Genomic DNA, 27350 nt, shown 5'->3' on the forward strand with positions numbered 1-27350 from the left:
TAAGCAGATCAAATGACCTTCAGAGGTCCCTTTCAACCTATACTGTGATTATACTTCCAGGTGATTTATTTCCACCTAATAGGGCAGCACAATGGAACAAGGCTCCTTCTGCCTTGTTTATATAAAGCTTTGATCGAATATGGCAGTAAATGAGAGCTCTGAGCTATTTAAATGTGACTATTGCTATTGATCCTGGGATTAGAACAAAAGAAAATAGGAAAAATAACACAGAATTGGATATTGCATATAGGGGGTCAATTATCCACGCGTCAGACTGTCTCACCTGGAAAAAAATAAGTTTCAATTTAATGCTTGCATCTATATACAAGAGTAATTTCTCCTCCCTTGGTATAAAGAGATGGAATAGACAGTATAAGAATGCTTTTTAGTCATTGATTTATTTATGTTTCACACTTTGGCCTTTTTAATTTTTTTTCTTTTTTTTTTTTTAAAAAAAAAAACAAAACAAAACAAAACCAAACCAAACCATGTGGGGCATGGGAGGTAGGGCACCAGGAAAAAATGATAGATATGAAATTTTAGATATGATTATTCTATTATTGAAGTAACAGCATTGTTTAGGAACAGATTCATAGCACAAGTTGTTTGGTTAAGTCATTATTTCCAGATTCTTCTTGCATTTGTCACTAGTGAAAAACAGCAGGGCTTATACTCAATGTGTTAGATTAGAAAACTAATCCAGTTACAGCTTCAGTAATTACAGGAACTCTAGCCCACCTCCACTTTATAGAAAAGGTGAACAAATTAATTCTCAAAGGAATCAGGTTTAAAGCTACGTATTATTGAACTCATTTCTTTTATTCCTTTAAGGTCTATATGAAAGCTTAGTGAGCTTATCTGATTTTAATATCTGATCATTAGATACAAGAGACGTGAATCAGACTTTCAGATGTTAGCAGTAGGGAAGGGAAGGGAAAAGAGAACCTGTATTTAATCTATGCATTCATATACCATTAAGATCAAAGGCACTAAGAATTAAAAGGTAGTCTACAACCGTAAATGCAAGACAAAAATAATCATTTTGAAAATTCAGGTATACTTGGATGACTATATAGAACGAGCTCCAAAATCACGGAGAAAAGTGCAAATGTTAAAGAACTTGTACAGGGCAATCTTCTTATTGGTAGAGAAAAGTCAAACACTTTGTTATGTTTCAGAATATTCATTAGAAGCACAAGCAACTGACACAGGTAAATCAACCAAAAACATACATGAATGAGAGGTTCCTTAATTTTTAGTTTACTGCGGTTAGTTTTTACCTCCCTTGTACATTTTTCAGCATTCCTATTAACGGCTTCTTATCCATCTGAATGTGAGCGGTAGTGATACCGTGGGAATTAAATTATAGCTCTCTGCTGAAGAAAGAAAACTGTGTGAGGACATGGGAAGAACTGAAATCTCCATCTGATTACAACTGAGTGTACGTCTATATCATTACTCATTACTGCAGCAGGTAAAACATATACTGTTGAGAAATATTCACAGATTATATCATAACATAAAAGTTTTGAAAGATGGAATTTAAAAACTGTGTTCCATAGACAAAGATAAAAACAATGATATTTTATAGCAATAAAGCCACCTTCTTTGCTTTATAAATGCTTATTCCTACAAGCAATGGTACACCAACATTAAAAAAAACTCACATTACTATAAAGTTTTAGTAAAAGACTTCAGTTTCTACAGAAAGTTGCATTTGTGAAACTACCTATCCAAACTTTTCTTTATAATAAACAGTCCAACATATTTGTACAACCTTATAGAGACCATCACTCTGTTAATTACTGCATGGACTGCTAAAGATTAGAAGTTGTTGGTCCCATACTTTTGCACAAACCAAAGTTTCTTCAATTTTGTTCTTTGCCTCCTACAATTTATTCATGCAGATATTTCTACTTATGGGTAGGGATAATCTGAATGGAGATCATTTCTCTTAGCAACTACAAATCTTCTAAATTCTAGATTAAGACAACCAACTAAATTAAGACAATTTAAACTGTATGTAAATAGAGTAAGTTCCAAGTATTGTCTTCTAAGTATGGATTGATAATACCCAGGTCTTAAAGCTGTTCTAAAAGAGAAAGAATGAAGATCTTATAACACTGCAAAACCTATGACAACTCTTATTTATACTGTCTCTGCTGACTAGTTCTTCTACACTTTACAGAAAGTATTATTCTATTTAAGTATAGATGAAAAGTAAGACAGTCTATTTGAGAATAGTGATCTTCAAAAGTGACAGCCTTTTTTAGGATAGAAGAATAAAACATGCAAACAATCTAGAACATACTTATTGCAGATGTATATTGAATATCTACATATGCATCTATATGCTACATCCATGCAACTTCTAAGAACAAGTGAATTTTAAAAGAGCACAGCTAAAAGCATTTCATGGAACTGCTGTGAGAGGCAGCAGACAAGAACAGAACCTTGTTATTTGCCCTTCTCACAGTCTGAAGATGCCAGAGATTTCAGTGCCTTGCCTCTCTTCAGGATCTTTCAACTGACAAGTGAAAGCATTCAGCAACTCTGCAAAAGGAAACTAGTCTTTTTGTTTCAACACGATGGTGTTTAATGAGAGCAAGTGATATGTGGTTGTGTTTCCATGTACGTCACATACTCTATGACATTTATTAAGACGCAAATATTTTGTGAATTGAGTGTTGGTACTGAGTTTCATAATTGTGAACATCAACTGTGACAAACAATTTACCTAGTTTCAAAACTACTTGTACCATGTAACAGAACCAAAAGGCCTGAAGGTAGAATAGTAAAGCGTAACATCTTAACTGATTTTCTAAGCTTATCCATATGTAAAGATGTTAATAATTATGCGTACGTACTTCTTAAAGTTAAGTTCTCACAGAAACTAATATTTCACTCAGGCAAACTGAGATCAAAACATAAAATAATTTGAAAGAGATGAGTAAACAGAAATTGTTTGACAAAAGGCCAATTGTTTGAAGCAGAGCTGCTTTTAAATGCTTCTCCAAATAAAAAGTTCTCAGCATCTATGCTCTTCATGCCTAGATGTTTGTGTTGGTATTAGGCCATACTAAAAAGTTTTTAAACTCCATTTAACTTTGCTCCTGAGATTCTAACCTTGCTGCTGAATAGGTTTAGCTCTATTGTCACAAGAAACAGTGACTTCATGCTAGGTCTTAACAAGAACAAACAATCAGTACATGCTCAAGGCCAAATTAAATATTTATTAATGAATTTTAGCAAAGTAATTAGTGTCAAATTAGAATATACTGGAGATTTGATTAATAGTTAATTGTCTTTAGTCACCTGGGAACTTGTTTTTATCCTCTGCCAAGATAAAAATACCAAAAGAAGTACATTACACTGGAATCATGCAATTTTTGAAAGTTCCAATCAGGCAAAAAAGACAGCACAGCAAAGAAATTGGGTTCATAAAACAGAAATAAAATAAATAATACATACACCTATTTTACTTCCAGTCTTAAAGACTGCATCTTAATTTGAATATTTAATACTTGCCTTACCACTACCATCTCAATTATAACGTACACAGTGGACTAATTCTTCAGTAAATATAGCAGTGACATCACATCTATGATTTGTCTGACTGAACTTTTAGATTGCTAAAGCTAAATATCCACTGTAACTTGCTAGGAATAGGAGATTAAAGAACTTTTTCAAGCTAGGTTTCTGAAGACATGAGATTGAATAAAAACTGAAAAAACAAAAGCTAGAACTCATGTCAGTAGCTCCTGGTAAAAGCAGCATGAATTTAGAAGGTAGCAGTAAGATGCTAGAAATTAAGAAAATTATGACACAAACTGGGTACATGTAGCTACAGACTGCATAACTCGGGAAGGAACATGTTGAAAATAGAATAGTCTGGCTTTAACAAATTGCTTGAATCAAAATGTCTAGTTCTCTAGGCATGCTCCAAACATGATTTTAATTCTAAATTATAGAAAGTTACTATTTGATGTCTTTTAAGATCATATTCAAACTCCTTCTCCCTCCTCTCTGAATTCATCTAATGAAAATCAAAAGAAAGAAAATGGGTAACCAGCATTAATGAATTGCAGATAACTAGTGAGAAGAAAACAAGGAAACCAAGCCAGCTAATTACTGTCACTCATCCTATTTTTTTCAGAGAAAATGATGGATCATTTCTGCCCTCATGTGGTATTAAAACGCATTAGAGATTCAAAAGCTGCACAGTCAGTAGGCATGCTTGTCTTACTCTAGTGCCATAATAATTATAAAAGCATAATGGAATTACTGCCAACATACCCACAGCATTTTCTATTATAAACAAAATAGTTCAACAAAAGAGGAATGAACAGGAAGTGGCATAATATTGCAACGATTTGGAAAACTACTATTTTCAAAAATTTCACAGAATACAAAGATTTAAATGGGGGATACTTTGGGTAAGAAATTTTTAGTTCCTTCCTTTAATTTCTCTCTGTCTCTGCGGAAAAAGACCATGAAAATTTATATAAAACCACATGTGAAAATGAATGATATATTATTTTTATTATTTTTCTGGAATAAATCTTGAGATTAGTTTTGCCAGGTCTTGACTCTTTGTCTGTTTGGAAACTATTAAATAAGTTTTTGCCAACTGTGATTCAACATATAGGCTGTATCTCTCAATATTTCTACCTGTTCTTTTGTATTAGAAAACCTTTTGATTTTGCATCAATATTTCACATGGAAAAGATCTTTTGTCAAAACTGATGCTGTAGGTCGATAAGTCTTGGTGTTTATTGTTAGAAAATCATTTGGGCAGTTATGTTTTAGACCATCACTGAATGGGAGAGGAACAAGAGCAAAAGAACAATTTTTTCTTTCTTTAGTCAGCCGACATAAGCCTCACTATTCACATCAACAATTGTTCAAATTTTATGCTTGCTTTCTCCAAAAAGGTGTAAACAAAACTGATATATGTGTGCAAAATAGAAATTTAGACATAAACAGACCACTTCATTTACACTAAGTCAAGAATAACTTGAACCTCACCAATAGCATAAGACTGTACCAGAGACCCAAAAATTCCCACTGTGGTTTTCAGGTAATGTCAGCTGTTCATATACCAAGAACATAGTGCCAGTAAGGCAACAAGGTATCAGCTGCAGTTAAATTTATATATTAAGCAAATGATATGGCACCTCTGTTTTCCAAGTTCATTCACCATTACAGTGTTTACAAAATTCTCTGAAATTAGTTCAAATAAAAAAATAATTTCATCTGAAACTTCAATTTCCACAGAAACAAAGTACCTGCTCAATTATCTATTCAAATCCTCTCTAAATTCACTGCTAGCCAAATCTTAAAGAAAATAAAATTCCGCGCTTCATATTTAACATTCCGAAAACGTAAAAAGCTGGAATTTATCAAATATCAGCAACAAATTCAATAAGTATTATATTTATACTTCATATCATTTTATCTGTCCATTCACTGTGTAAAGGATCAAGGTACTGCTTAGGTTGACATGACACAAGTATGACATAACACACTCTGTGTGTCAGAGAAAAGTCAAAAATTGAACCTCCAGAAAAAAAATCTACTGCATGAAAGCAGCAGACAGAATTACTGCCTTGTGTCACTCAATCTCAACCTCTCACTCAACCTACTGGAGACTCAGTTCACTAAAGATGTCTGCACTGTTTACCTAGTGATTGTCAACTGGACAGTGGAGAAAGGAAACTTCAAGGTAAGCTATAAGGTACTTACTGACTACAACACCTGTTATTTTCAAGTATTTTCATTTTACCAACTTCATGGTTGAATATATTGAAATTGGTTCTTTCACTCTCAATTTGAAAGGTGGAGACAGAGTGGAGACAGTTCAGAGATTGCTGAGGGTTAAGATGCTAAAATCCAGTGTTTGTTTTATAGAAAATGCAGTACATTAGCTCCAAATTAGTCTTGATGAGCATCTAAACCTAGGGAACATGAACCTATCATCCTTATCCAAATTAATGCCAAGAAAGATGAGACTGCCATCTATTAATTCACTTTGTTACTAAATTTGAACAACAGTAGAAGAAATGAATTAGAGAATTTATAACCAATGAAATACAAAAGGAATGTTATTCCTTTCCCCTCCAATTGAAAGGCCTCAGAATGTAGGAGCATATCAGAAAAAAACCCTCAGAGGCACAGTTTCATATGGAAGAGGTAGTAAATACCTTTTGAAATTCAGAGCTTCGATCTTTGGAGAAATCCCTATTTGTAGTCAGATTTCATTCAAATTTATGGGAAGATTGAAAACTAGGACATTTATGTGAATATTTAATTCCTAACAAATAATCTTACAGTCCTTTGACAAACATTGAAAACATTTCAGTTTAGTCCTTTTACCAAAAATAGAATTTGGATGGAAGAAGGCAAGATAAATGTCATTCACAACATTTTGTTTAGTAGAAATTCCACTGTACCAATGGCTGTGACATTTGTATGTATGTTCATGCTCTATTTTTAATAATCTTATTATAATTCTGGAAACAAGAAGACAACAAACCAACTTCTGTCTCAGCTTTTCTCTGACCTAAATTAAGTTTCCAAATACTTATCAGAAGCAAAGGACAGTTTCATGAACATTTGAACTTCTACAAAATCTTCTCGCAATTGTCATCTTTTGGGTGACCCATAGCATAATACTGTTTATTTAGCATCTCTCTTTCCTACTGCCTTGTGGAAAAATGCTTTCTAATACTCCAGATGCTACTCTAATACTCCAGATTGGCCATTCCAATTAATTACCTGGAAGTTCTAAAAAAAAAAAAAAAAAAATCTTTTAAGTCAAAAGAACTGACTTTATTAACTTAAAGGTACTAAATAGAGAAAAACAATCCAATTTCAATAAATTACTTACTTTTTCCAAATAACATATTGAGCACTTCTAGTAGACAAAACTGAAATGTAAAAAATAACAACTACAGTCATAAAAACTGCTTTAATTCTTTGTATAGCTCCCTTTTAATTAGAGGACTGGATTTTTCTAAAGAATTATCTACTGTTTAAAGCATAATGTTATGTAAATAATGCAAGTATTCCGTATCACAAAACCTTGAAGATGATTATTTCATATATATAAGGAATATATATATATTTATAATGTTACTTTTGGAACAATCCTTGCATGAGAGGGACCATTGGTTATGCCAAAAGTAATGCCTCCTATTTTGTTCTGTTGAGCCACAAAATTAGAGGTGGATGTTAGTGGCACAATGAACACATGATTCTATGAATGAGTTATAATACCTACATAACTTCTCAAAGACTTTTCTCATCTTTAAATTTATGGAACTATTTTAATGTAAAAAAAAGTCTTCAAGCAATTTTAAATAAGATTTCTATGTGGAGTAAAAATAGTTCACCTATTTGTTTCCAAAGCAAGTCCCAGATTTTATAATTGAAAAAAATTTAATAGAAACATATTCTATTGGAAAAATGTTTGTTCAATCAGTTTTGTGCAATTTCATTTTCCTATGGTCACAAACGTAGTATCACCTAAATCTCACATTACAAAATTCCTGAAGATTAAGGTTTGGAAATGCACAGAAACTGCTAGATTCAATGGTCAATTAATATGCCCATCTAGAGGGTCATCACATTTTGTCACCTGGCACTTTATAATAGTAGCCTTTGGGGGACTGGAGCTCTTGCCTGCCCACTGACACTGTAATTAATTCTCACAAAGCTTCATTCAACCCCTAAGACCTGCTACTACATTTCACTGGCTCAGGTTGTGAACAGCATGACTGGATGCAATAAATGATTGTAAAGGAACTCTGTGACAGAAGATTAATTTTTAACTGATATTGTTGGTTAGAACTTAAATTTTCTTTGAAAATATCAATTTAACTATCAATTATCCAGATGCTCAAACCTGTTTAGAGAAGAGCAGCAAGGCTGGTGAAAGACCAGAAAACAAGAATTACTGAGGAGCAACTGAGGAGACAGGACATTTAGCCTGGAGGAGACTGAGGGGAGAGCTCATTGCTCTCTACAACTGCCTGCAAAGAGGTTTCAATGAGAAGGTGTCAGTTGCTTTTCTCAGGTCGTAAGCAATAGGGTCTGAGGCAACAGACTCAAGTTGTGCCAAAGGAGATTTAGTTTGGATATGAAGGAAGAACACTGTCACAGAAGGAGGGGTCAAGCATTAGAAGAGGCTGCCCAGAGAGATGGCAGTAATCATCCTTGGCAGTACTGAAGTGATGTGTGGATCTGGCACTAAGACATGAGTTAGCAGTGGACTATTAGATATATAGTCTATATTAGATAGACTTAATCTTGGAGATCCTTTCCAACCTAAATGATTATATACTACTCTGATTCTAGTTGAACACTTTAAATTGCCACACCAAATATACCACAATTAAGATGTATCAAACGCATATCCTTTACAATCCTATTTCCCTCTATAGTATCTCTACCACACTAGCCATCAGTTTATTTCTTTAGGGGTTTAGATCCCATCAAACGATATCAACACACACTTAGCATTAACACTGATCATTCCAGCTCCAGGTCTCTTTCAGCAGGAATGAACTACAAAACAGACCTTTAGAGCTCTGAACAAGATGTCTAAAGAAATTTTTTTTAGATTCCCACTTATGTTGCTTATAAGATCTGAGGAAGTCCTTACTTTGAGACAATTTTTAAGTTTTGATGTTTTAAGAGTTCAAAATACAAAGCAGTTTCATGAAAATACTGAATTTCATTAGAGATTACTAGAACAATTGAGAGATCTTATGATACAGAAATAATTGATCTGTTCTATTCAAAGCGACACTTGTGTGAAGATTAATAAGAAGCATCTCTCATAAAGATTATGTCCTCTGTATTGTGGGAATTCTGTCACCACTGACAACCTAGATTAATTGTAATAAACAGAAATTGTCACTAAACCTCTCAGCTTATGCCATCTAATATTGTGTGAATAAATTTCATTTTCTAACATTAGGAAACAACCGAGAGTGTAATAAATCACCTACCTAAGTCCTCAGAGAATTTTTGCATAATTTACCAAAACAAATTGATTTTAGCAGAAAAAGCTACTAATTTACATGGGGAGGGATGGTTTTCTTACTGTGATGAATTTAATTTCAATTTCCCTGTTTGCATGAATTCACTTCAGCAATTCATCACTGCTGGAATTAAACTACAACCATGTTTTAGTTGAGTAGACACATAACTTACACTTCAGTGACAATAAGGGAGGGTCACGAAGGTGATCAGAAGGCTGGAGCATCTCTCTTACAAAGAACAGTTGAGGGAACTGGGCTTGTTCAGCTTGAAAAGGAGCATGTTCCATGGAGACTTCACTGCGGCCATCTGGTAGGTGAGGAGAGCTTATAAACAGGAGGCGGACAAACTCTTTTCATGGGTAGACAGTGAAAGGATAAGGAGGAATGTCTTTAAACTAAAATAGGGAAGATTTGGGTTAGGCACAAGGAAGAAATTTTTTGCTCAGAGGACGCTGAGGCTCTGGAACAGGCTGCCCAGAGAAGTTGTGAATACCCCATCCGTGAAGGCATTCCAGGCCAGCTTAGCTGGGCCCTGGGCAGCCTCATCTGGTGGTTGACAGCCCTAACCATGACAGGGGTTGGGAATTAGACGATCTTTGAGGTCCCTCAATGTCTCCCTCAGCCATTCTATGATTCTCTGGCATTATTCTATGAATAAACTGCCTTTAAAAGGTAAGATGTGAAATTTGCAGAAGATATTTAGTGAAAACCACTGAAAAGGCCAGAGGATCTACCAAAAACATAAATAGAATGCTACGTAATAACATTGAGTATTTAGAGATTTTTATCCAAAGACTGATTGACAATTTTACAGTAATGAAATCTAAGCATTCTAATTTATTTTTTAATTCTATAATAAGATACTTTCTCATGAAAGAACAAAGATGTAAAAGAGATTTCATAGAATGTATGTGTTTGAATCAGGGTAGAGTGAACTTCCTTTTTTTAATGACAAAAGAATCATATATGGTATAGACCGTCTGTATATCTTTTTCTAAATTTTATATGCTTTCAATGATTAAAATTCTAAAAATATTCTCAATTTCATTAAGGAGTAGAGAACCTGAAACCTCATCTGAAAATGCACTTGTTTGCTTCTGGAGTTTACGTACATCGAACGAACGACTTTTGTTTATTTACATGTATACAATTATTCGTAATAGCATTTACTTTTACTTGAGCAGATGTGAAGATCATACAGTCATCATTGCCTCCAACAACCTACTCTGCATCACCCACACGCATGAACTCTACTGCTCTATAGAACACATTCATACATTGCAGCAGCCAACTTGAGTTATCTTGATTTTTTTTTTTTTTTTAACAAGTTCAGGAGGAATTTTCTGGCCATACATGAGTAGGTGACAATGTACAATGAGGTGATCAACTCAGTGGCAACATACAGAAAATGTAGCTTGAAATCTGTTTATGGGTAGATGATAAAGATTGAAGACTTTTTTTTTTCCTAAATCATGAACTGTTAACTTTAACACTCATGTTCTTTGTTACAACTTGTTACACATAGTTAAATGGATGCATCATTGCTACAGTTTTCATCACCAGCTTCTGCAGTAATCCTTCTGTTTAATGATCCTGATTTAAAAATCATTACAGTTAACAACTACTGATATTTTACTTTGAGCATTTTGGCACTCAGAACTGCTTAAATGAAACAGTTTAATCTTATAAGTGACAATAATAGCTCTCATTATACCAACCTGCAAGACTTCCATTCTGCTACATTTTGATATATTGTAGCTTGCTCTGCTATAATCATTAGCATATTATTAAAAATACACTCAATCTTTGTCAGAAAGCTAATGAAAAATTAAATTTTTTGTTTGGAAATATAACTGTTTCCCCTCCTGAAAATCACTTTTCCTATTCTCATGTCAAACACAGACTACAGCCTAACTTAGAGTTTAAAGTTCTGACTTGACCATCCTGCAACTGCTAGCATGCAGAACCACATATTAAAACTACAAATAGGTTGCCTATTTCATGAGCACTACTGCCTACCTATACTGCCTTTTTGGAAGCTCTGGGCAGCATTTGGAATTGGTTGTTTAAATAATGCTTCTAGCAGTGTAACATTTAAACCCAGACTCAAAATGGGTTTTGAGTTTGTAAGAAGTGATTTCTTCGACTTCTATTTGCTGCATATAGATACAAAAGGTGATGCCCCTAACATTACTATTTTATTAAAAGATTTCAAGGAAAAATATAGACATTTTGGTTTATTTTCATTCTGTTAACAGATGCTACTTTCTGGAATATAACTGTCAAAATAACAAAGGAATATTCAGAGTTCCTACTTATGTACACAAGATAGCATGCTATTGCCAAGATGCAGAATATTTCCAGAAGACATCTCTTTTCCATTTCTACATTAGAGGACAAAATATCAGAATCACACATTAAAATAGCGATCATTTTAAGAGTTGGGAGAAGAAGCCACTTCTTTTCACCCTTAAAGGTAAAAACAGAACTAGATTTCTACTTGATATAACAAAGCCTGGAAGCTGCTCTTTGACTGCTCTCTTGTACCTTAAGGTCATAAGGTCAGATGATCATAACTCCTGCCTTCCCCAACCTACTTATCTTCTGAAGTGATGTCAATACCAGTGAACCTATCCTCATTTCCAGCCACTGAATTTTAGAGTGCTTTCTGACTGATGGTTTAAACGATCCAGATGTCAGCTTATATTCTCCTGTGATCATATACAATAACTGGGCTTTTTCACTGTCAGTAATCCAAATACTAATGAGAAGAATGGGTTTTTAAAGGCCTGAACAATTCTCAAGAGGTAAGAGAAAATCCTAAAGGCAGTTTTGAATACAAGCAAAGTGGTATCAGGTACGCATGGGAAAGCTACACCACATTTGTCACATTTGCCCAGTGATTTATGATTGCAAACCACTCATCACAAGAAAAACAAATTATTAGTGCTGATGTAACAAAAATCAAAACCTTCTTCTCAACATTCAAAAACTGTTTACAGAAGCTAGCATTAGACATATGAGAAATCCCACAGAATAACTCAGTACAGTTCATGAAGCACAGATGCCTTGTAAATATGGGCAGTTTGCTCAGACACTGTCATTCATTTCAGGAGTAATTTATACTGCAGTGAAGCACTGAAGGATTAGTCAAACACAGGGCCTGTGACTGAGTAAAGAATGATAAAACTTTCCAACATGTCTGTAAGGTATAGTGGTAACTTGAATGCAAATTAACATAGAGCTGAGGATAGCAGAGAACACATCTGCACTTAGAGATCTAGTGAGCATAGCAATGAGTTCGGTACTTTACAGAAGCAAAAGGGAAGCTGTTGAAGCTTTGCAATTTCAAATTTCTGTCTGTAGAATCAGATAGGACTCAGGGAGTCAAAGTAGGAAACAGGATTAGGGCTGTTTTGGCTTAAAAGATCAACATGGAAATGGAGAAAAAAACAAAGGTTAAATCTTTAATGGAAAAAAAAAACTCTTGTGAACATAATACTTCAACAAAGTCAGAGTTGTGAAAGGGAACTGGCTATGTTGCAGTAATTATGAGGATAAAGATACCTTTGCTATTTAACTTTAGACTGTATGTTTGTTTCCATTTGTTTGTGAATTTCAGAAGCCCAGTTCACTGAGAACTTAAATAACCCTTTTCTTCAGTTAAATTAAGAAATGTTCAACAAAGCAATACTACAGAAAAGGGAAATCTAGCAACATTCACTCACAAAAGGGAAATACATGACAAAAAGTTGTCTGCTAAATAATCTTATCAGAGAACTAAGAGAACTATTTTGACAAGCAAGTTTACAATTTTAATACTCACCAAACTCTAAATTAGAATTAATTAATATTATCAGAGATAATGAAATTGAAATGAGCTGAATAGCAGTGATTGCAGATACCATGCAAAATGGAAAAGACCATGGAAATTCCATACCCCTCTGTGGTTAGGCCACTCTACTTTCAAAACCTGCTGTGCAGTCACCAGTCTAGGAAGGTAAGAAGACAACACGGATCTTTAACACTTTTTCAATGCTTAGCTCTAGTGTCTATTTAAAGCATGGAAATCATTTAGGAGTGGTTTCTAGTATCAAGATGACATACAGAGAAGGCCTTAAGCTGGAAGTCATTACCCCACAGTTGATGTAGAAAGACTCAACTTTCTGGGCATGCCTTACAGCTTATAGCACGTGAGGTCTAACAGTCCTTTGTAATGCAGTAAACACAACATCCCTGATCCTGATGGTTTGCTCTAACACTCCTGTATCTCATTTATATGCTTAAAATGATCTTAGCAAAAGATCATCAACTTTTGTCTTGGTCATGAAGAGAAGAATATACTTAAGTCCTCATAGCATAAAAGCTTTCTAGGAAGCTATGAACCTACTTCTTGGAATTCTACCTAGACAATACTATCTTCAGAACGTGTATGAAATCCTATTATATTCGTATTCTATGTGTTATAATAATGTGAGAAATACATTAGTGACAAGTTACTTCTGACACCATACTCTTAAGGACATTCCTTATATGTGAATAATGATTCACAAATCAGAATGTTCTGTTTCACTGATACCAACGAGTAATTTTGTACCCGAACGTTGGAACTTACACTGATAAAAATAGTAAAATTTATCAGTTCCAACTATACATATCAAAGTGAATCCTGGCTTCATATTCATTTTCATCTCATCAATGAAATGATTCAATTATAGTTTTTAATATTCATTTATTTCCCCAAAATAGAATGTTCTACACACTCTATATTTTTTCCAAGTTAATATAGGAGTTTATACACCTATTTGTTTAAATTTTAGTATATGAATCTGCATATATTTATCTGTCTCACTAGTGTTGCCATTTAGGGTATATTATACACTTTATGTTAAGGAAACCAATTTGCATTTTAATAAGGAAATTAACTCATTACACAGACTGCATCATTGGAGGCTGACTGCAAGGTAGAAAGTTTTGCAGAAAGCCTGAAGGAAAACCAAACAGCTGCAATGGACTCTTCTCTAGATTATTTATACTAAATGCCACATGTTTATAATCTGCTAAATAACATTGTAACAGTTTCAGCTAATTTGGTGGCTGCAATCCAGTTTGTGATGGCTAAATCACCAAAACAAATTATCAGTGTTCATCATTTACAGTCAGACCATAGTCAACGTAAAAATGTCAGAGGATTTTAAACTGATATACTGGAGCAGTATTGTAGAGAAGTTTCACATGAGTAAGGTAAACAAGATATTTCCAGAACATTGTGTTGAAGGAAACTTTAACAAATTGGCTAAATAATTTAAAAAACAATAAAAATAGACAGTGAGAATAAAAGACTGAAGTGCTGCTTTTCAAACTCCTGCACAAAGATATGTCACAGTAAAAATGGGATCATCCAGAGAATAACAGGACTAGATCAAAATTTGATCTCATTCTCCTGCTTAGATAATGCTAATAATTATGTTTACAAGATCATCTCCAAGTCTGCAGCGGGAGGTCTTCTCTGATCTGGAAAAAGTTCTGAAGCAGTTTGTGCCAAAAACAACAAGAGGCAACTCGGGAAATGAGCTAAGAGCTTAGTAAGACTCTTTCACATTTTAAGTTTGGAAATTAGTTTGTTATACAAATGAAACTAGTTCAGCTTCATTCTGTACTACTACTACTACTACTAATAATAATAATAATAAATGCTAACCTTGTCTGCTTCTCTTAAATACAATATTATTTTAAGTATAGAGAGACTGAAAAATGATTCCCATTTCTGAAGAGTTGATAAGTTGGAAAGACTTCAGACTCTATAACTTGGAAGGTATTTTTTTTACTTTTCTTCTGCAGTTGAAAAGGTCTTATTCTGCAACAAGCACAACTTTACGGTTTCACCTTTATAAGCCCATAAAATGCTTATGGTGTCAGTACATACACATTCTGCAGCAGATTATGGAAGATTTATCAGTAGGCTTGTGCTGTCAGTAGATCAATAATGACATGTATCTTTAGGGAAAGAGAGTGGAGGACACTGAAATACCTGCAGAGAGCATCAATGGAGAAATATCAGCTGACCAAAGATTTCCTCAGATGCACATATTAATTCATATCCTACCTGTATAGGTTTTACCCTAGGGATAGGATTTGCCCTACAGAGATTTATTCAGCAAAGGATTTTAAAAACCAAAATTGTTCAATAAGAAGTTCAAGTGGGCCAAGAAAAAAATAAAACATCCCATAAGTTTTTCATTATTTACAATATCAGAAAATGAATTGCCCAAGGCAGAAATAAGAGATCAAGTACAGAGGTTTTCAGTAGGAGTACAATGTAACGTTACAGATAATACAGTTGGAAATATATTTGTATTTCGCTTAGAAATATTGATAGGAATGTATTGAACAAAATGGCCTTATGAAGAATTTACAGGAAGAACAATGCTTCAGCAGAATTAAGAATAGAGAACTGAGTGCAGTATCTGGTAGTGTTTCTGAGGAAAAACACAGTCTACATTAGCAATCCAGTGGTATCTTGTATCATTCAGACTAAAAGCAATAAGACTCAGAGAACAGAAAATAGGAGTGAGAAACAAGATTGTTTTTTTAGATCACAGAATCACAGAGTTGTTGAAAGGGACCTCTGGAGATCATCTAGTCCAAATGCCCCACTAAAGTAGTTTCCCTAGCATAGGTTGAAATCTATATTGATATGTAAAAGCAACTTCTATAAGTGCAAAGTATGGAGAACAAAGTAACTAAGCAGTGGAAATTCAAATTTCATTCTGCTTTACCATAATACTACCGCCATTCCTCTGCTTTCAGCAGGGATGGAAAGAACTGGGAGCAGGCATGTACCCTTCACAGCTAGAATGCTAGCTTCTAATACAGTTTTCTACACCAAGCAGTCCAAATACATGGAAAGAAAATATCCCTGATACACTTTCTCCACCTCTTGCACTGACAAGATTCATTTTAATTTAACTGGCATACCGTAGGCAGTAAATTTGTATATGACATACAAATAGAACAGGAAATTTTCATAGAGAGGGACTGTTGATGCCAGAGTGATTAGGCAATTCAGAGGTAAAATAAAAAAAAAAATAATGAAGAGCAGTAAATAATTTCACTGCTATTTCTGGAATATGTCATGGAGATTGAGTGTTCAAATGCTAAAAATCATTCTGAAAAGGAGGAGAAAGCTCAGAGAAAGACATAAAACATTATATGAAGAATGCAGGAAAATACTTGCAGTGAGATTTAAAGAGTTCAGTCTATTTAGCTTATCAAAAAGTAGATTGAAAGGAATTAAAAATGATTAGTACATGCATAAGAAGAAAATATCACTTAAAAAATGTCTCTCTGTGCAGAGAACAATGCAATATGAAAAAGAAGCCAGGGAAATTACAATTAAAACAAAGGAACAATTGTTTTAAACAGTGACTGTGATGGAACAGTTACAGTAGACTATGGAGGGAAATAGATAATTTTCCTTTTTTTCAAGAATAAAGATTGCATGCCATATAGAAACGTAACCATACAGAAATTCATACGATCAAGACAGAGTCACTGGATAAATTTATGATAAAGTACAATAGATAATTTAAGGTAAGGATGGCCTGCTAATCCAGAAAATACAGATCTGAATAGTCTATCCATGTTTAAATACGAGCAGTTGCATTAATGACTCAAAAGACACAAAATATAACTCCAATAGTTGAGACTTGTGAACAGCCAAGAGGAAGAAATTAGTTTGATGTCCAGTACTGAAATGTCATTTTTCCATTAAAGTGCCTGAAAAATTTCCCTTAATTTAACATGAACATAACCTCATGTAATTACTTTCTTAGTTGGGAAATCTATATTTTTTCTTCCTTCCTTCATTTCTAGTTGTTTTTTGTTTTGTTTTGTTTTTACATTAAATACCAACTTAAATTCTGGTTACTGAGCTCACAGTTACAGGTATGTACATAATCTGTTCCTTCAGCAGACTAGCATACTGGTTTGGGATTTCAGTTAAAAAGCAAAAATTTATTAACATTTCCTACTCATAGACTTGTTCAGTTGTTCTTGTGAGACTTTTGGCTCTGAATATAAATGAATGGGGAGAAAATATTTGTTGCAGTGCACCAACGGTGTATATTTGTCATGAATCAAGAATTAGTAGCATATCCTAATTAAGTATTTTGACATTTTGTATGATGGCACATGCAATTTTAAAAACCTAAATGAAGATAGGTTACACACAGACCGTATATCCATACTATGATATGCTAAGAACATAAAGCATTAAGACACAAGTTAATCACATAAGCATGCATTGTAAGGCTTTACAAAGTATGCAAAATAATACTTTATGTACCAAGGTAAAGAAAAAAAAGTTATGTTGCCTCTACTACAAATAGGATCTTTCTAATCTATACTTATCTTTCACACTCATTCACTGCATCACTAAATGTACTGGCATTTGCAAATCTGACCAGAACAGCACTAGTATCCCTCTTCTTCCCTCTCAGTACAATTTGGACACAACAGCTCCATAGCTTACTGCAGTTTCAAAATGACAGAGGAAATTTCTGCAAGTACCTTGACTAGTCATAAAAAGTACATGCCTGGTACCTATATGTGCTAAAACTTTGCACTGCTTTTAATATGCAAACAGAAGAAAAATTACATTACGTAAGCTTTCCCTAAAAATAGAGTATGAAAAAAGTTGCAGCTGAAAAATGGATACTTACAGATCTCAATGATTATGCTGCATCTAAATTCAGAATAAAATTAATATAGCACTTCCTTAAAGAAAAGGCAAATCTCCCATATATCAGTTAAAGTTTGATAAAATAAAAGCAGCTCTTCGATTTTAAATTGTCTTGACCTTAGATGGAAATCTTTCAAAAAATTAGAAAATGGATAAAGAAAATCCCTCCCGATTATGTCAGAAAAATGCTGATAAGCGATATATCAAGTTTGACATCTATAACCTCTGATCAAAATATAAATTGTCCTCTGTAGAAATCATTATATTGTAATTATTTTCTCAAAAGGCTCATGATTACTAAAACGGCACAGGATTCATCACTAAGTGATATTCCCAGAACAAAATCAACTATAACAGAATAATAATAACCTTGTTAGAAAGATCAGTACAATAGAAAATTTGCACCAGATTAAAAAAAAAATCAAATTTTTCTGCTGTTGAAAAACTTTTACATATGTCGTGTACAAGATCAAAGAACTATGTAAACTATTACACCCCAAAATTTTCATTCCTCACTTTTATATTATCTTGACTACTCTTTTTGGACTTAGCTTCTTTTAGCTACAATCTGAGGAGTAGAAAGTTGGCAACTCTTGTCATTTGGCTTATTGAAGAATAAATTAATTAGCCTTTTTAACACGCATCAGAAGAATAACCTATATTCAAAAAGCTATTAAGAGTCTCAACAAAAGATGCATATCATCAAAACAGACTCAATGCTAGACAAATCTGTTTCAGATTCTCAACAAAATTAGTATCTTAACTATTTTGATGCACTTTAACTAAAAGAAAACTCTACGTTACACCTATTGATATTAGCTGGGTAGTTTGACTTCATGGCCTTCATCTATTTTTACTGTTTTTTGTGACTATGCTCAATTCACTAATGAAACAGCTATTTTTACTATTAGGAAAAATTCATGTGTCAAATTACATAGTTACAGATAAAAATAAAATAAAACTAGTTAATAAAAGTATAGAACAGTAATAAAAAGGTTAGTGATAATATTCAGTCCTTCTAGCAACACAAACATGTATGTCATGCCTACAATCACATCAGAAGCTTCCAAAATCAGTATAAATTTCAAAGATCACTCATGAAATTGCATGGATACAATCTGAAATTTTTACCTTAATATATTACGTACTGAGATCATGGTAATGCATTTTGTTCTTAAACTTACAAGGAAGGGGGACTCTCCAGTAAATTCATCAAGTCCCTTATCTCTTTAGGATCACCCTAAACAGCTGCTGTCATTACAACACCTCGAATGGCAGATAAGCACCTTTATTTGGAACAGTGATGTCAGCAGTTTCTCCAGGAAACTGAATTTGTTACTTCTGATGAACATTCATCTTCTTGTCAGCTCTTGGCTTAATATCCTCAGGCAATATTCAAAATAGAGCTTCCTGTATCAAAACCTGTTGATGTGCCACAGTTTAGCTTAGCTGAAAATTGAATATCAGAAGGAAAAGACCAGAAATGATCAAACTGACCTCAAGCTAATGCAATAGGGTATACACACACACACAAATTTAATATTTGTTCAGTGTGTGATATTATAGAAAATATTACTTTGACATATGCTAAAACATATGTGATACCAGAGGAATATGCATGTATCAGCCTTTGCTAGTAAAAAGAAATTTTCCTTGGAGGAGATGTATGCTGCTGAGGACTTTTTCCTCCACCCCAGACCTAAAACATATATAACAAACAAAGTCAGCTGGAAACTTCACAATTGTTACATGAGACCTTAAGGAAATACCTAGAAAAAGAAATGAGCAATTCACTAAGCTACATTCCAAGGAGCAAAGTAATGCTTCAGTTTGATTAAAAGTGTTGCTTATCCAGCTGTTGTCAAGATAGATAATTTTTGAACTAGATACAGGATGGACTGCTATCTGCAATCATTAAAGTATGCAAAACTTTTTTCATGTAAGGGTATTGGTGCAATTCTGAAATCCCACATGCAGAGCCTATGTTAATATTACACTTCTTTCCTGGATCTCTCAACTCTAAAAGATTCTTTATAAAGACATATTCATAACTGTCCAACACTGCAGCATTTTCAGAAACTACCTTGCCTTATCTCTCATTCCAATTGGGATATCTACTGCTAAATGCCATTTCAAATCTACAATTTTTTAATAACACTCTTATGACTTTGTAGCTTTGCTGTTCTCTGTTCTGGTGATTACATTTCACTTCATGGATATCTGGATTTATTGGTACATAAGCAAAATATTAAAGAAAAAATTAAAAACCCTCAAAATCTTGAAAGGAAAGCAAACAAAATTTTGAAGGAAAATTGGAAGGCAGTTTTATCATTTCTGTACAATAGGTATTTTTATTCTCATCATTCTTTGAAAGCCCAAATCAGCCTACTTGAAACAGTTGTATTTTAATATATAGAAGACTAGAACAAACTGTTTGAGGAACTTGTGATTCACCAAATTGGGACTAGGAATATATACTTCCAATATTACAAATGCTGTCTCAGAACAAAATGCATCTCTTAGCTCTCAACGCAACTCCACTGCATACATGAAGAACATTCATCTCTAAGTGGTCAAACACAGGGAGACAGTGGATGTTCATCCTCAGTATACTTCTCTCCCTCTGTTCTAGTCTCTCCAAGTGTTGCTATTTTTGTAATATTTTTAGGTACAGACCACAAAAGCAACGTGCTTTGGCTCATTTCTTATTGCAGGTAAAAAAGAATGCATGCTAGTGGGTGTGAATTAAAGGGAGTAATACAGGGAGTCTTACCTATTTTGATGTGAATGACCACTTGACCCTTGATTTATGCTATGAGTAGCATGAACATTAATGCCCTTTACAGATAATACATTAGTCTTATTTTCACATTATGCTCCCATAAATCTTTGAAATAGCTTTTCTAAAGATGAATGATTATGCAGCTTCTGTTGAGAAATTAATAGGAGGCTTGCAAACCATAACCAATGGAAACATCATCAACCTACATATCGGCTCAGCAATGTTTTTACTAAAATTGTCTGCAGCTGGGTGATTTGAGTGCAATTTATTTTCAAAGGCCATCATTTCAGGCAGTTTCAGATGGCTTTTATGGTTGTTAGAGGCAATGCCCTACGTTAATCGTAGGTATTACATATATGTCTTTTACATCTGTGCTGCTATTCATTGGAAGGAAAGCATGTATTGTAAGTGTCAACAAAGAATTGCAGAATGGTTAACTCTGGAAGGGACCTCCGGACATCACCTAATCTAACCCTCCTGTCCAAATCACAGTTAGTTATGGCAGCCTGCTCACAGCTGCATCCCCCAGTTGGCTCAGCTATAGGTCTGTTGCCAATCCAGCCTTACTATTATCTTGGCATTTACACCCATAAAAGCAAGTAGAAAAGAAAAAAAGCTGTTAACAGTGTATCATGGAGTTCCTAACCAACATCCCAATTAAATGCAGCAAAATTTAAATGCAATTAAATGAGCTAAAAAGTGTAGTAAATGAGCAGATTACCACACAAAAAATATCTTTAGCCCCTAAAAAAAAATATTTCCACAGTTATGAAGAGTATAAAATATTAACTTAAAGTCTCGTAGTTGACATGAATTACTAAACACATCATGGTTGACCACACTTAAAGCATTTGACTCATCTCTTTTAAAGCTCTCTGGACACTTCAGGAGTATAAAAACAAACTGTACTCATCTTGCATCTCTGGCAGTAGAAATAATACGATGACTGCTGAAAGGTTTTGGAGTTTTAGGTGGAACAAGTGATACAACAACTCGGTTTATGATACTTTTCTTTGGAGATTTGAAGTGTAGGAAGTTCATCGGTTTTTTTTCCCCTCTTTGCAGGAAGCTGACCAACACTGCTAGTAGCTCCATCTTTGAGAAGCAAAAGAGTTTTCCAAATGTGCTTTTCCTAAGTTGCTACCAAAAGAATATAATTCATGAGTTTTAGCTTCATATAACTCATGCTAAAAAAGTGGCCTGGAAATGTTTTGTGAATGGCAGAATTCTGTACTACTTAAGGTAACTTTCATCAAATCCTCAGATAAATCTCTGTTTATCATAAGTTCTGTTCACAGAAGTACAACAGCACAGAGTTACTACGAGAAGAAAGGCTAGAGCAGTAATTACTATACAGGTTCATTACATAGTCCACATAGAAAGTAGAATATTTGCACCAGAACCCCTGAAAATTTCACATAAATTAAAGTTCAAACACAAGTATGCATTTTAAAAAAGAAAAATCACTACCCTAGCACATGATGCTTAAATTCAAATTTCAGCATTTTTCAAAGTAATTTATAGTATAGTAGAAAATATATCAGTGCATATTAAGAAAGCATTTCTAGCAAGTGTCATCACTTTTCTTTCCTATGTCATCATAATATTCATTAAAATGAATTTTAGTCTCAACAAGTTTTTTTCATTATTAGAGATGTACATCCATAAAATAATTTAGTTTCACATTTGGGAATTCTATATTTCATTTGCATCAAACCACACTTTTAGTGGGTTCAGTAAGTAAACCACCCTACCTAGTTTCTGTACACACATTTCAGAATTTGAATACTTACATGGATACTATTTGAATCTGCTGCCATACTGAATTTTAGTTTAATTTATCAAGCTTTACAAACATTTCTCCACAATACCATGATTAAACAAACCTTAAATCACTAGATGAATCAGAGCTTCCATATTATTTTCACAGAATATTTGTTTGAATTATGGATAGTTTTAGCTGAGATTCTTTCACATTCCATTACTAGAATAGACAGATAATTAAAATTACCATAATATTTGACTTCTTTTTCTCTGTATATTGGCTTTATTTCAACCCCTGCTGACTGTATTGCTGACAGTGTAATGGAAGATTTAGATTAAAGTAAAAATGTAACATCATGAGAAAAATATTAACATAAAAACATGCAGAAAATACGATCTTCTACTTTCTCATTATTATAGATTTGTTGTGTCTTTGCACAAATGAGCACAGGTGAGATTGATTCTAAAGGCTTGATATCAGCAGAAATATCAAGTGATTTCGAAGAACTTTACATCAGATTACATAATTTAGAAGATAATCTTGTGAAATAGACATTAAACATCAGACCTGCTAATTTAAACTGCAACAATTTGCCCTTAAACCAGAATTCATGATGAAATAAGATCTGAAAATTAAGCTAAATTCTACAACTGATTATTTATCTATGCCTATCCTACATTATGTCCAGGAGTCCCAGAGATAACTAAAAAATGGAAGGCAGTTAGGAATGGTATAAATCAAGTTACATTTTCTCTTCACAAGGAACAGACAGAAGTCCTTGTACAAGCAAACAAACACTACCCATTATTAGGGCACTATGAGAATTTTAAATTTATAGCAGCAAAGAATTCCTTTTTTATATCTGCCAGACATCTTAATTCTTTGCACTAATTTCCATCCAAAAAGGTTTAATGCACAAATTAAGTCCTTTTATTAGACCAGAGACACACTTTTAAAAATACCTCTTACAACTGTAATCTGTCCTTTACTGCCTAACTGATCCAGGGCAATTCAAAGTGTCACAGGAAATACAGAATGAAACAATTTATTTTAACCTTCTTTGTTTAATGATGCAGTTGGTTCCCATACTCTCAGCAGGCCAAGTGATTGTCTTTTCCTTACCATCACAGTCCAGATCTAATGAAAACTATCTTTTGATCAGTTTCCCTTTGAATTCCCATACTTAACATAAATGTCAGAGAGAAGGTTTAAAAAAATTATTCCTTTGTCAACCAAAGCAATTACCAATCTAAAACTACAGTTAAGCTCTGCCAAGCTAATTTCTAGATCTACATTATCCCACCAGCCAATAAGGACTATTTTGGATGATCTTTCTTGTAGTTCCCCATTTTACAGAGTTAAAGATGTCTATTAATCTTTAAAGCCTGTATTCAGTATATCTGGTCTTGCTTCACTCTACCCATTCACTATTCACATTCTTTAATGGGACATTGACTTTGTCTACAGTGACAAAAGTAAATGTGGGCTTTGTCTTTACAGGAAAATGATTTACTTCTACTTCCAAGGCCATTAAAAAAAAAAAAAACAAAACACCACAAGCACACATTTTACTACACTTCAAAACTTTTTTTCAAGAAGAGCAGCTTATATTTTGTTCAAAGTATATAATCTAGGGAATGGTTTTAAATAAGCTAAGCTATTTTTGTAATGTAAATGCATGACCACAGGAAAGAGCAACATACATTATATCCAGGCAAGTTGTTTGACACACAGAAATACCATGCAGTAAGCACTTCCTGAGACAAAAATAAATGAACTTTTGCTGATCATAGAATCATATAATCATTTAGATTGGAAAAGACCTTTAAGATCAAGTCCAACCACCACCAAGTCCACCAGTAAATCATGTCTCTAAGCACAACATCCACATATCTTTTAAGCATCTTCAGGGAAGGTGACTACCACTTCTCCGGGCAGTCTGTTGCAATGCCAAGCCACTCTCTCCACGAAGAAATTCTTCCTGACATCTAATCTAAACCTCCCTGATGCAATTTAAGAACCACGGCTCATGTCCTATCACTTGTCACCTAAGAAAAGAAACCACACCTTCTACCCGTAATCTGCTGTCAGGTAGCTTTAGCAAGCAATCAGCTTTTTCCTCAGCCTCCTTTTCTCGAGTCTGATGCATGCTTTCAGTTTCCCACAAAAACATCTCTAGTCATTCTTCCAAGTTACGTAGCTTTGCATGGAACACACGCCCAGTGCCATTTTCTACATACAAACTCTTATCCACTTCCACTTGGTTTTTCTCAGTTAACTTTAATCACTAACACTGCCTACTCCCAATTTTTGTAATTCATAATACACTAAGAATACAATGGCCTTCCCGAAAAGTAAACAGCACTGGCAATTACTGTGCACTATCTTTTCTGCAGAGTTCTTATCATAAATCTACAACTCATTGATCACTTTTTTACACAGTAGCTAATTGTGATATTTTCTATTATTTTCAGTCACTTTTAAGATACATTTATAAAGAGTTTGAAATTGCTGGTCCTAAAGAAAAAGAGACAAATATTCTGCTAAATTCTGACAGAAAGAAAATGTAGTAAGTCTTCATTTTTGCAAAATGCCACCATCTACCCACTAGCTGTAGTCAGTTTTGTCTGATCCTTAAAGGTCTCCTCTTCCATCACTCACCTTGTATGATAGCTGTTACCGCCTTTTCCTCCTTTCCAACAGCCAATAAGTGGTATAACCCATGCACATTGCTACCCAAAGAAATATCACGAGATACTAGATTCCAAACTTTATCAGACATGTCTTCCTTTATACAGTTATTAGCACATATCAGAAACGAGAACTTTACAGCACATTCAAGCTGCTTATGTACGTTCATATCAAAAGCTGGTATTCTGGACATGATTGGTACAGGTTAGACAGATTCATTCCGACTTTGAAGTGAATTCTGAATTAGAATGAATGTAGATAGATGAAAGTCCCTGGAAGTCCAGCCTAGATCAAACGAAACTACAAGCTCTTTATTTTCAATACATATCTGCAGCATTTAGACCAGACAAAGACCTTGGTAGTAGATGACAGATTCCTTGCCAGTTGTCATATGTAATTCATACCACCATTTAGACACAGGCCTATTCTCAGTACTGAATTGACTGCAAAGAATGTATTGATGATAGCCTGGTGAGATCTAGTGTGTTTGCACCAAATTCTCATTGAAGAAGTAGCACTAGCAGGAAAAAAAAACACAAAACAATATCAGGTTGCTAAATTCAACACAAATGTGAAAGGACTGCATAGACAACAAGCATTTTATTCTCACTGAAGTTCAAATATAAAGCTTGATAATCACATAGAAGTAGACTCTGCCCACAGCAAGCTTCAGCAGAGAGGGCTACCAGCTTAAAATTTCTAAAAAGCATCCCAATCTGCCTTTATGGAGTTACTTCAGACCACTGGAATACACAGGCACACAAGAAAAAAGGAAGCGGGTTTTCCAGAAATAACTTGTATTGCAGCACTGAGTTTGAAGAGCTGGCAAGTACTTTCACAAAATCATTTCCATATTGGCTATACAGTTTCCCTCTGATGTAGTAATTCACTTACCAGTAACATGAAAAATGAGACATAAACAAATAATCCTAGCTTGGATCATCTTGCCTGGGCTTTCACATGGATAAGTCTCGTGACAGTTCTGTACAGTGGCTTAGTTTCAAAATCACTGAACCCTGAAAGCCTTAAATGATTTTTCCCTTCCCAAAACTGAAAATAAAAGTTCACGATCCAGTTGCTGAAAAGCTTTCCTAAATCTCATTGGAATCACAGTGCAGAATTTCATAGACCATCATACCCGTAATATTTCATTAAAGTACTCCTGTAGCTGTAAAAGATTGAAAATTTGCTATGTAGAAACTTCTTTACATTTACTGTAATCTTCAAAAAATTAGGTTCTAAAATTACCACGTTACATTCTAATACAGATAGAAAAGTACTAAATCAACCAAAAACCTGAAATACATTGATACTACATGTTGAGGATACTGAATTTGAGGAGCAGAGGTCAAAAGTTTGAAGTAACCATACTAGCAACTGACCACTTAAACGACAAACTGTAAGTAGAAGCTGGAAAACATCATGCATTACCTAACAGAAAAAAAAAAAAAAAAAAAAGGCAGTCGGTGAGATCAAACTATTTCTAGAAGCAGCATTTAAATACTGCATTTAGTGGAACTTGAAAAAAAAATTCTAACTCAATAGACGACATACATTTATATAGAACAAAAAAGTCTGAAGTGGAAAAAGATTTTCCTCACAGAGAGCACGAAAACAAAAACAGAAACCCACTTAGGTGACTAACGAAGTAGAACAAGTGAAATTCAATACAAGGAAAGAATACTGAAGCTAAAAACGGAGGAGAAAAGACCTAGATGTGCAATAACTGATAATAAAAGTAGAACCCTCTTTACAGCAAGGGGGCCAAGCTCCTACAGTTTATAGCAGAGACAACCACTATAATGTACTGTGAGACAAACGGACCTACTGCAAAGAAATGCATGTGTTCCAAGAAGGGTAGAGCAAGGCTAAAGAGACCCTGAGATCCAGAAACGACTGAGGTTAATAGAACTCAAATACAGGAAGCAGAAAACAATCAATAGCACAGCTTGAAGCATGGGAGCCTGTAATGACAGTCATCATGGTAAGCACGTGGCTGTAACATTCAACTATGGATAGCATTATCTTGGAATGACATTCATTTTACTTATATAAGGAAGAGTACAATATTTGAATGTAAATACTGTGATGGATATGAATTACTTCACTGTAATCCCTTTCCCTCAATTCTGCACTACTGACTCTGAAACTGCCTTGAAATATTCAAATCCATAGAAGTAAACCTAGCATGGTCTCAGGGAAGTTATGTAGAATAGTTTTCCAACACCATTTGCAGGAACAAGCCAACTAAAATTATGTCTCATTATTCTTCTAATGTATCGATCATCATATGATCCAAGTGCTTTCCAAAAATGAACATTT

The 27350-nt window shown here is 34.1% G+C and overlaps 1 long non-coding RNA gene across 4 annotated transcripts in view; it reads right to left on the reverse strand.

Moving 5' to 3' along the window:
• Positions 1–27350, reverse strand: part of LOC149916162 (uncharacterized) — a 78490-nt gene that overhangs the window by 10728 nt on the left and 40412 nt on the right. For 2 of the 4 annotated variants that reach the window (XR_016470766.1, XR_016470767.1), the window contains 2 exons: positions 9220–9354; positions 1107–1373 (listed from right to left, as the gene is read on the reverse strand). The exons of 1 other annotated variant lie outside the window; for it this stretch is intronic. This is a non-coding gene — a long non-coding RNA (uncharacterized LOC149916162). Of the gene's footprint in view, positions 1–1106; positions 1377–9219; positions 9355–27350 lie in introns of those variants that run through there. One more of the 4 variants, XR_016470768.1, reaches the window with a different exon arrangement.

This window comes from Phasianus colchicus, chromosome 13 (genome assembly GCF_987193195.1).
Source record: "Phasianus colchicus chromosome 13, bPhaCol1.hap1.1, whole genome shotgun sequence".
NCBI classification, from domain to species: domain Eukaryota; kingdom Metazoa; phylum Chordata; class Aves; order Galliformes; family Phasianidae; genus Phasianus; species Phasianus colchicus.